The sequence below is a fragment of the Benincasa hispida genome, chromosome 2 (assembly GCF_027475165.1).
Source record: "Benincasa hispida cultivar pf3 chromosome 2, pf3_genome.v1.1, whole genome shotgun sequence".
Lineage (NCBI taxonomy): Eukaryota > Viridiplantae > Streptophyta > Magnoliopsida > Cucurbitales > Cucurbitaceae > Benincasa > Benincasa hispida.
In genome coordinates, this window is record NC_143479.1 from 70,265,072 (window position 1) to 70,275,849 (window position 10,778).

Below are 10,778 nucleotides of genomic sequence, written 5' to 3' on the forward strand. Positions count from 1 at the left end.
AATTTAGGTGTAATCACTTTGCAAGTGTATTCAGGTTATATATACTATTTTTCCTCACAAATTTTCTATTTTCTAATTAGGGGATTGAATTTCTACAATATATATGGCTTGTCGATTCAGTAATTGTTCGATGGAAAAAAGAGTTTTCTATGTTTAAAATTACAATCACCAGGAGGTCAAAAGTTCAAATTTCCAGTCTATAATGTTCATTAAAAATTTTTTTAAAAAAGCAAATACTATATTATCTAAAACTTTGTTTTTCTATTTATAAACAATTTTAAATTAAATAATCACTCTTTTTCATGTCAGCGCATCTAGTGTAGTGGTATCATAGTACCCTCCCATGGTACTGATCGGGGTTCGATTCCCCGGATTCGCACTTTTTTGTTTATTATTTTTATAAGTTTTATTCAATTTGTATTTTAGACTTTAAAAAAAAAAAAAACCAATTTGTATATTATTTTAATTTTCTCTCTTTCATCTCGTAAATCATATTTTCATTTTTCTTGCCAAGTTCAATCGATTTTTACCTTAAAAATGACATATTTTCGAATGGACAATTTGACTAATTTATACCTACGAGTAATTTGTGAATGGTCATCGCCTGTTGATTGGTTATATTCAATAGACATAAAAATGTATTTATAGTGTGAAGAATGCAACTAATGGTCTCTAATGGAGTGTCGACAATTAATAAAGGTTGATTAATTTAATTAAAGAGTTTAATTAATTAATCAAGTATAATTGAAGTTTCAATCTATAGGTCCATAAGATCCCCTCATTAGCTCAATGAGAATTAATGAGAATCAATTAATTTTGGATTAGTTTGATTTTTTCAAATTAATTAAAAAAATTAATTATATAAGGTATAATTAATATAATGTATATGATACATTATAATATAAAGTTTTAATTAGAGAAATAAATATTTAAATATGATTCAAATTTTAATTATAGGAATATGATTCATATAAAAATTATAGGTTAAAATTAATTTGAATGTGATTCATCATTTTAATTCTATAGATTATATGAGAGATTAATAAGCTATAGGTTATATTATAAGTGATATGATATAAATTATAGGTTATATGTTATATATGATACTATATAGGTCGATTAGTTATTTATATATAATAAAATTAGGCATTATATATAAATTATTTAAAATTCAAATTAATTTTATTTAATTATTAATTATTAATTTTAAATTATTTTGAGAAGGAGAGTTAGTTTTAACTCCCTCTCTCCTTGAATCTCTCTTTCTTTTCCATAACATGAAAAATCACAGAGAGAGGAATAATCATCTTCGTCCTCCCATTTCTCCAGAGACTTACTTTTTGCATAAATTCACAGTCCTTTTCTCTCAACAAATCCCTTCTCCCAAAATTGATCAAAAACTAAGCCCACAACTCCGCTTCAATTTTCATCTTACAGAATAATGAGGAAGCCCTCGTGGTGGCATCCAAAGAAGATTTCATTCCGTTGGAGTTGGATTGTTGTGATTGTGAGATTAGTTCGTGACCATCAGAGAGGAAAAGTTCGTGAAGATGCATATTCTACAAGAGTATGTTTATGAGTTCTCTTCATTTTCTCTTTAAAGCATGATGTATCATGAATGTTTATCCTATAAATTATTATATTTGTTCTTCTCTGGATTTTCTGTTTTAAAATCAAATTGAAAATTAAATCATACAATGTTCACACGCTTTCGCACGAGATTCAATCCCCTCACTGGTATCAGAGTCAAATCATGCGATTTTAATTTTCCAATTTGATTTGAAAGTTAGAGTTTAGGTGGGATTTTACATTCTGCATTATGAATGTGTTAAATGTGATGAATGCGGTTTTGCAATGAGGCGTTTTCAAATGTTGGAACCTTAAATTTATCGCCTTAATTTTGATTAAAGTTGTAAATGACCCATTGTTTTGGGCGTTTAATTTACTGTTATCGAGTATGTAAGTCCGGGTCTTGTTTTTGGCAAATGTTTCTAAGGACCAGGATGAAAAACGAAGAATTTCGGTGCATGTACGGTGTTGTACAGTAATGGCGCAACGTTGTTCCTGATATGTCAAAACCCATCATCCTTTATTTTGATAATAGTGATGTTGTGGCTAATTTCAAGGAGCCTATGAGCCACAAACGTGGAAAGCATATAAAGTGCAAGTATCACTTGATTTGGGAGATTGTGCACCAAGGAGACGTGATCATCACAAAAATCGCTTGGGAACACAATGTTGTTGATCTATTTATAAAGGCCCTCACGGATAAGGTGTTCGAGGGTCACCTAAAGAGTCTAGGTCTATGAGACAGACCTCATCTAGTCTAGGGTAGGGTGGGAGATTTTACTAGGTGTGTATTATATGTCCTAGTTTCTTGTTTTTATGTACTGTTGTACTAGTTTGTACTTTCATTATGTATATCCCACTAGTTTTAGGATGATCGTTGTAGTCTACTTGCAATTCGTATAAAACGAATAATTGTAATCAGGACAATGCTTAAAGTGTGTCTCGACTACCTTTTGAATCTCCAAAAAACCTTTTGAGGTTTAAAGCTTTTTATATATTCTTGGTTTTTTTAATTTATAAGTCTTATTATTTCTTTTTAATCAATAATGACTAGTGTTAAATAAGATTGATGATAAACTAACATACATTTAGTGAGTGAGTAAAAATTTTGAGATGAGTCAAGCCATCACAAAAAATATAAATAAAATTTCCCACCAATAACTTCTAAGAAAAATTGAGAGAGAGAATTAAAAGGATCTCTCTTTGAGATGGCTTTAACTCTCACCAAAATTTCACATAAAGCTTAACATTAATCATAACTACCGACTAATAAAAATAATATAATTGAAAAATATCTAAAGACATATGAAAGTTGAAACTATTTTAATAATATACCAAAATGAGTATTATAGGTGATTTTGGATCGAATAGTATAATTGAAATTTAAAAACGACGAGATCAAGAAAAAGCGTGATACGAGCCAAAAGTGGAAACTAGGGATCAAAATGGGCCAAAGAAAAGAGGGTTGGCTCTAGTGTGCTCAGCTGAGGTCGAGCCTTGCTAAATACCTAACGAGGCATGCATTACGCATGCTCCGACCCGAGAGAGCGTTTTGGACCCGAGATATGGCCCAAACAAGATGCTCGACCTTGATCGACCCTAGCCAAACATAAAATCAAGCATGCCTCTTAGCCCCGTAGGTCATTAAATTATCCTAAGGTGATTTCTATCCCTAGGAAACAACCTAGGTCAACTTTCTCTATAAATATTCCTCTTATGGCTCCATATGAGGTAATTTAGAACTTTTGATTTCTTCTATATATCTAGTTCTCTTACTAACCTACGCATCAATCAGGTATGTTTATCCTTGGTCAAAATTTATCATCAACGGTGAGCATAACTCAAATGTCGTTGGAATGTGTTAGCAACTAAGAGATTTATGATTCAACTAGTATACCAAATTTAATGTATATCAATTGTGTATTTTTTCTATTGATTTGTGTAAATTTTTTTCTGTTTGCAGTATGAGTTATTAATGACTTTATTTTTTGTATTTACTACCTTTCTTATCCCTTTTGTAGTTTTTCCCTTTTAAATGTCTTACTTTTTTTTAGTCAGTCAACTTATAGACTATATATTTTTGCTCTATAATTAAATTGTCTAGGTTAAAAGTTTGGTTTTATAATCATTCCTAAACTAGTTTTGTTATTAAAAAAATGAACAACTACATGTTCTCAAGAGATATTATAATTCTTGAAATATCTAATAAATTATCGATATGCTACTTGTAGCCACCTATTTTTGTCCGACCTTATTTAAAATAGATTTAATTATTATATTAATTTTGTCTTAATTTTACTAATTTTAATTTTTATGATTCTCTTTGTAGGCTTATTTTTACCACTTTTTAACTTTGGGGTATAGTTTTATTAGAGTAACTAAGTTAGTTAGTTTGAATAATTAAATGGGTTGAAAAAATGCAAGTGTTTTCAATTGGTATTTATTTTCCAAATTTCATTCCTTTTTTAGTTGAGTCAATCTTGGCATAATTTCAAATTAAAAAAACAATACTAGTCAATAAGTTTTTATGACATTTGAAGAATTAAGTTTTTATCCCCTAGAGAAACGAGGAAAAACTTAGAGAGAACATTTGAGATTTACAAAAAAAAATAAAAAAAAAATCTAAAGAGATTGAGAGAAAACCAATGAAATTTTGCATAAAAATAAGTCTTTTAAAAAAATATTGAAAAGCTCAAAATACCAAGAACAGTCTAACTTCGTTGAAGGTTACACTTGATAGGACATTTATCCCAAAGATCCGCTCTAATTCAACCTTCAACATTGAAAACAATGAACGGCTTCACATTCTAATTCAACCTTCACAATCGCTCTTTCGGAAGCTTCTCTTAGCGATTGTGCGGCACTTGTTCCCGCTCACGAACAAGCCAGCCAACTCGATTACGGACTGCCGATGGCACACCGGGTGCCTCTTGCAACCTCCACCCCCGTTTTAGGGAAAACGGTTTTAGAAAACGGATTTGGAGAAAAGGTTTTCGTAAGAAGATTTGTGAGTGTGAATAAAGAAAGAAAGATTGTAGTAGACTAGAAAGCAATAAGCAACAACAACGGCTTTATAGAGTACTACTCTGGATATGAGGAAATGATGGTTACTTTCTTCTTTCTTAAAAATCTACAAAATCGAGAGAAAGAAAAGGTTGTAAGGTAAATATACTTACTTGCTATTATTTCTTTCTTTTTTTATTCTTATCATGTGATCTTTTATCCATCTGTATTTGTATTGTTCTAGATCTATTTTTTTTTCTATTTTGTCCTTAATTCAATTTATTTTCTTTTATCATCTTCATCTATTATTAATTTCTTCTCGATTTTGTTGTTTTATTAAAGAAAAATGAATTATTTCAAAATGTAAAAAAAGAAAAAAAGAAAGAAAGAAAGAAAGAAGGGTAAAGTGAGTGTATCTTATTGTGTTTAAAAAAAATGTAGCCTCTTGTTGAAGAATAATGCTGAAAAGGAAGAAAAAAATGGTGAGAAGAAATTTGAAGAAAAAGAAAAGAAAAAGGTTTGAAATGTGAGAGAAAAGAAGTGGAGAAAAATAAGAGTTTTAGGGAATTTTTAATTAATATTGTTATTATTTTTATTATTGTTATTAAAAAGAGGAAAAGGAAAAAATGGAGGATGTGATGTTTTTTACTATTTTTATATCTTTATTATTATCATTATTAATATTATAAATAGATGTGTTTGTGGGTGTATATAGGCGGTATACCAACTGTCACAATCGCTCTTTCGGAAGCTTCTCTTAGCGATTGTGCGGCACTTGTTCCCGCCCACGAACAAGCCAGCCAACTCGATTACGGACTGCCGATGACACACCGAGTGCCTCTTGCAACCTCCACCCCCGTTTTAGGGAAAACGGTTTTAGAAAACGGGTTTAGAGAAAAAGGTTTTCGTAAGAAGATTTGTGAATGTGAATAAAGAAAGAAAGATTGTAGTAGACTAGAAAGCAATAAGCAACAACAACGGCTTTATAGAGTACTACTCCGGGTATGAGGAAATAGATGTGTTTGTGGGTGTATATAGGCGGTACCACCTATATTTTTAAGTTTTTAACTTTTATTTTTTATTTTTTTCTGGCAAGAGAAATAACAAAATAAAATGTTTCATTTTGAAAAATAACAAAAAGATTCTGAAATTAAAAAAATAGCAAAATGATTGGTTGAATTATTAGTTACAAATTTACAATTCCGTAATTCAAAAAATCTAAAATTCAAATCATAACCATCAAGATTTTCCTACTAATTAAAAAGTTGAATATTATTTGTGTATTCAATAAAGTCGGACAACCAATTTCATGAAGATGATTTTTGTCGAAGTTTGTAGTATTGTTGGAGCTTGAAGTTGGTTTCATGGAGGTGCTATGGGAATTGCCAAAGTTTTTTCGTCAAAGGTGGTTGTCAAAATCTGGAGTTGGTTATCGGAGTTGCTCGCTCGAAGGTGATAACTGAAGATGATTTTCGTCGAAGTTTGTAGTCGGAGATGTGGTTTTTTGAGCCTACAAAGGTGGTTGTTCGAGTTGGTCACGGAGTCTATTGTCGAAATCGGAGTTGCTCGCTCAGAAGTGATCACTGAAGATGATTTTCGTCGAAGTTTGTAGTCGGAGATGTGGTTTTTGGAGCCTACAAAGATGGTTGTTCGAGTTGGTCACGGAGTCTATTGTCGAAATCGGAGTTGCTCGCTCGGAAGTGATCACTGAAGATGATTTTCGTCGAAGTTTGTAGTCGGAGATGTGGTTTTTGGAGCCTACAAAGGTGGTTGTTCGAGTTGGTCACGGAGTCTATTGTCGAAATCGGAGTTGCTCGCTCGGAAGTGATCACTGAAGATGATTTTCGTCGAAGTTTGTAGTCGGAGATGTGGTTTTTGGAGCCTACAAAGGTGGTTGTTCGAGTTGGTCACGGAGTCTATTGTCGAAATCGGAGTTGCTCGCTCGGAAGTGATCACTGAAGATGATTTTCGTCGAAGTTTGTAGTCGGAGATGTGGTTTTTGGAGCCTACAAAGGTGGTTGTTCGAGTTGGTCACGGAGTCTATTGTCGAAAGGTGTTAGTTCTTTTGCCCTTAATCCCAAATGAATTAATTTTAATTAATTAATTATTTATTTTTTTAATGATAACAAAACATACTTTTATTCCTTAATAATTTGAGTTTTTGAAGTGTCATTGCTTAGAGCTTGAAAAAACGATCCCAACACAATTTGAATAAACTAAATTGGACCTCAAACAAAGAATATATGATCTAAACAAATTTAATGGAAAAATCTTGAGCTTATATTGTGGTATAATTTTCTCATCAAAGTGGACCAATTTGTGCCACTTGAAGCAAGGGAGAAGTGACACATGGTGGACTTTCAATTTTTGGATTGGTTTTAAAAAGAAAATGAATTTCAAAAGAAACTAAATTTAATATTATTTTATGTTTTATATCTAATGGCTAGTTTTGGATACATAGTGAGTATTTTGTTTTTTTGTTGGTTTTTAAAAGAAATTATTTTAATATATATATATATATATAGTGTCTAACGGCTAGTTAAGTTAGTTAAGTTTAAAATCTTCATCATTGATTTTTCTTTTCCAAAATCCAATGACCTAAATTAAATGTAGTTTTCAACAATTTTTCCTCTTTATTTAAACTCATATTTTCTTCTCCAAGTCATGACAACAATTTTTATTATTTTCAATCCTCTATAACTCATTAAGCCACTATTGTTGTTCTCTCTCAAAATTTTAATTTTCTTCTTTTCATCTTTTTTTTAGAGAGATATTTTATGTTATGAAGAATATTCATTGAGTGTCAACTTTGTAAATCTACTCTTCAAGAAAGTTTTTTTCATATTGATCTTCATTTCCAATTCATTGTAAGGGTTACTCTTGATCTCTAAAAAGAGTGGTTCTAATGGTTTGATCCTCAATTGTGGAAAGGATCGGGTTCGTTCTTGCTCCGAAAAAATGAATATTGTAGTTGTTCAACTCTAAGATGTGGAAAGAGCCAAGTTCGTAGTGACATACCCAAAAAGAACTTGGGAAGTAGATGTAGGCCGGTTGAGCTTAACTACTATAAAATTCTCGATGTAAGTTTCTCTATCCCTCTTCTATTTAATTTTGTAATTAATTTATTAATATATTTTATTGCATAGAATTAATTGCTATAGTTTTTTCTTGAATTTGTTTATGCAAATTTATTGATTTTTTTATTGAATGTATTTGCATAAAAAACTTGTTTAAATTACTAAGTAATAAAAGTTTGTTAATTTATTTAATTGGGCCCACATTAATAAAAAGTTTTATATTTTCTAGTTAGGGGATCGAATTTCCACAATATATATGACTTGTCGATTCAGTAATGAATAGATGGAAAAAAGAGTTTTCTATATTTAAAATTACTATCCCTAGTAGGTCAAAAGTTGATTATTTTTTTTAAAAAAAAAAGCAAATAATATAATTAAAAGAAAATATATAAATCTAATAACATTTTATTCTAATATCAGCGCATCTAGTGTAGTGGTATCATAGTACCCTCCCACGGTACTGACCGGGGTTCGATTCCCCGGATGCGCATTTTTTTTGTTTACTATTTTTATATGTTTTATTCAATTGGTATTTTATACTTAAAAAAAAAAAGAAGAAGAAGAAAAAAGAAAACCAATTTGTATATTATTTTAATTCTCTCTCTTTCATCTCGTAAATCATATTTCATTTTTCTTGGCAAGTTCAATCAAATTTTACCTTATACTAATATATTAATCAATTTAATTTATGCATAGGACAAGTGTTGTGTTTTCAAAATATTTGATGAAATTGATAGTACATACACTTTATAAATGACAAAAGTAATATGCTAAAGTGAGTTTAGCTTTGTGATATTGGCATACACTTCGATCCAATAGGTTAGAGGTTCAATCCTTCACTTGGACCAACAACCAAATAAACTAAACTAAATAGGTTGAATATAAACTCACTAAAATAGGTTGAATATAAACTCACTTTGTTTTTTAAGGAAAAACTAACTAATTAATCTATGAATTTGTTATATGTTAAAATTTTTGTATAATTATTATTTTGTAATATCATATAATATATAATATATTACATATTTTTACTTGAAAAAAACAATTAAGTTTATAACATGAAATACTATATTTGTTATTGTTTTTATCATTTTTAATACAAATTTGTATTTTAACATTTTGAATTCAAAATCTAGATACATTAAAAACATTATAAAAAAAAATGTGTTCAGAATTTGTACTGTTTGGATCACAAACTCAAGAAATAGTTTTCAGAAATAGAATTCAGACTGTCCAAACACATATTCGCTAAACTCAGTAAATCTGAAAAAACATAAAATAGAATCTAAATTTATACCAACTTGTTTACTCATTTGTAACATCCCATTCCAAGTTGAAGATTCTCTTATATATATATATATATATATATATATATATATATATATATATATATCCAAGAGTATATATATATACTCTCAACTCTTGAATTTAATTGAGAGTAAGTACCCAAAAGTTCTGCCAGATTTGAGTAACTCAATATTACATTTCTATCAGAATTAGTCGTTGTATCCTGCTGAGACGTGTTGGGGTTGATGTCCTAAATCTTGTGATCTTGTAGTTTGTAATTGTATTTATACAAACATTTTATTTATTTAATAAAATAAGAGGTATTTATTCAACATTTACTTGCATTAACCCATAAACGAATAAACTAAGATCAAAGGTTATCTAATATAACTTAAACATGTATGTGGAGACATATAGGTGGACCATTTTTAAGTGATAACATAAACGGTCTTTGGTAGATGAATAAAGTTGGATACCTTATCCTGGTGACACTACAGATGTGATCCGCTTTATAGTTGTTACAATTGTTGTAAAGTGCGACAAATAATCTGATCCTGATCATTCATGTAGATGAAGGTTTTGAAAACCCAAGTAGAAACAATAATAGCATGTCTCCATTTCGTTTCACATAACCATACAAAATCAGAGGACGAAAACTAAATGATAAACAATTAAACTACTAACATGCATTACCCCGTAAAGAATTGAGGGAATGCGAGAACTTACCCTTGTAGATACAACTCTTTTCACTTCCTCTCTGATCTATTGCAATGTCTCAAAAATAGACTCTTCATTCGATATCACGAACATAGCAATCGGACACCAACATGGGGCTTCCTCGTTATTCTCAAGGACGAGAACCAAAACGGAGTTGTTGGCTCACTTTTGGCTAATTTTTGGGAAAAAGTGAGTAGAGTTGTGAGAGAATTCACACCAGAGAAAATCTCGGAGCTTTTCCTCATAAAGATTAACTAGGAGGAAGAAGATGATCTCCAATCATTTGTTCAACGTGAACCCCTTTCATGTTTCCATTTGTTGAGAGATTAATCGGGGGAAGTTATCAAAATAACTTCCTCCTTAATTATTAAGAAACAAAATTAAATTAAATAAATAAAATTTTGAATTTTAAACAAAAATAAAATATATATTAATAAAACTATATGTTATATAACATATAACCTATAGTTTATATTATTTCTCATATAATATAACCTATAGTTTATTAATCTCTCATATAATTTATAAAATTAATATAAATCACATTCATATTAATTTTAACATATAGTTTTTATATGAATGATATTCATATAATTAATACTTGAATCATATTTAAATATTTATTTCTCCCATTAAAACTTTATATTATAATGTATCATATACATTATATTAATTATATCTTATATAATAAATTCCATTTAATTAATTTGAACAATTTAAATTAGCCCAAAATCAATTTAATTCTCATTAATCCTAATTGAGCCAATAAGGGACCTTATGAACTTATAGATTGAAGCTCCAATGGTACTTGATTAATTAATTAAACTTTCATTTTTGGTCACTCCACTAAAGACCGACAACTGTACTCTTCATACTACAGATATATTTTTGTGGTCATTGGATATAACTAATCAATGGTGCATTGACCTTTCACAAATTGCTCATAAGTAAGCTGGACCAAAATTACCTTTTTGCCTCTATAGTTACATCTAACTGTCTTCAGTACCACTATCCCTCTAATGAATTATTAGTTCTAGTCCAACTATAACTGAACCTCTCTCTGATTAGAAGAGAATGTGACGCCACATTGTTCAAGTCCCAGAATCAACCACATCTCTTGATATA

General features: G+C 29.8%; 2 non-coding genes across 2 annotated transcripts; both read left to right on the top strand.

Moving 5' to 3' along the window:
• Nucleotides 1-308: 308 nt before the first annotated feature.
• Nucleotides 309-379, top strand: TRNAG-CCC (transfer RNA glycine (anticodon CCC)). The gene has a single exon. It is a non-coding gene; the product is annotated as a tRNA-Gly (tRNA).
• A 7,689-nt stretch (nucleotides 380-8,068) lies between these two features.
• On the top strand, nucleotides 8,069-8,139 carry TRNAG-CCC (transfer RNA glycine (anticodon CCC)). Its single transcript has one exon. It is a non-coding gene; the product is annotated as a tRNA-Gly (tRNA).
• Nucleotides 8,140-10,778: the final 2,639 nt, after the last annotated feature.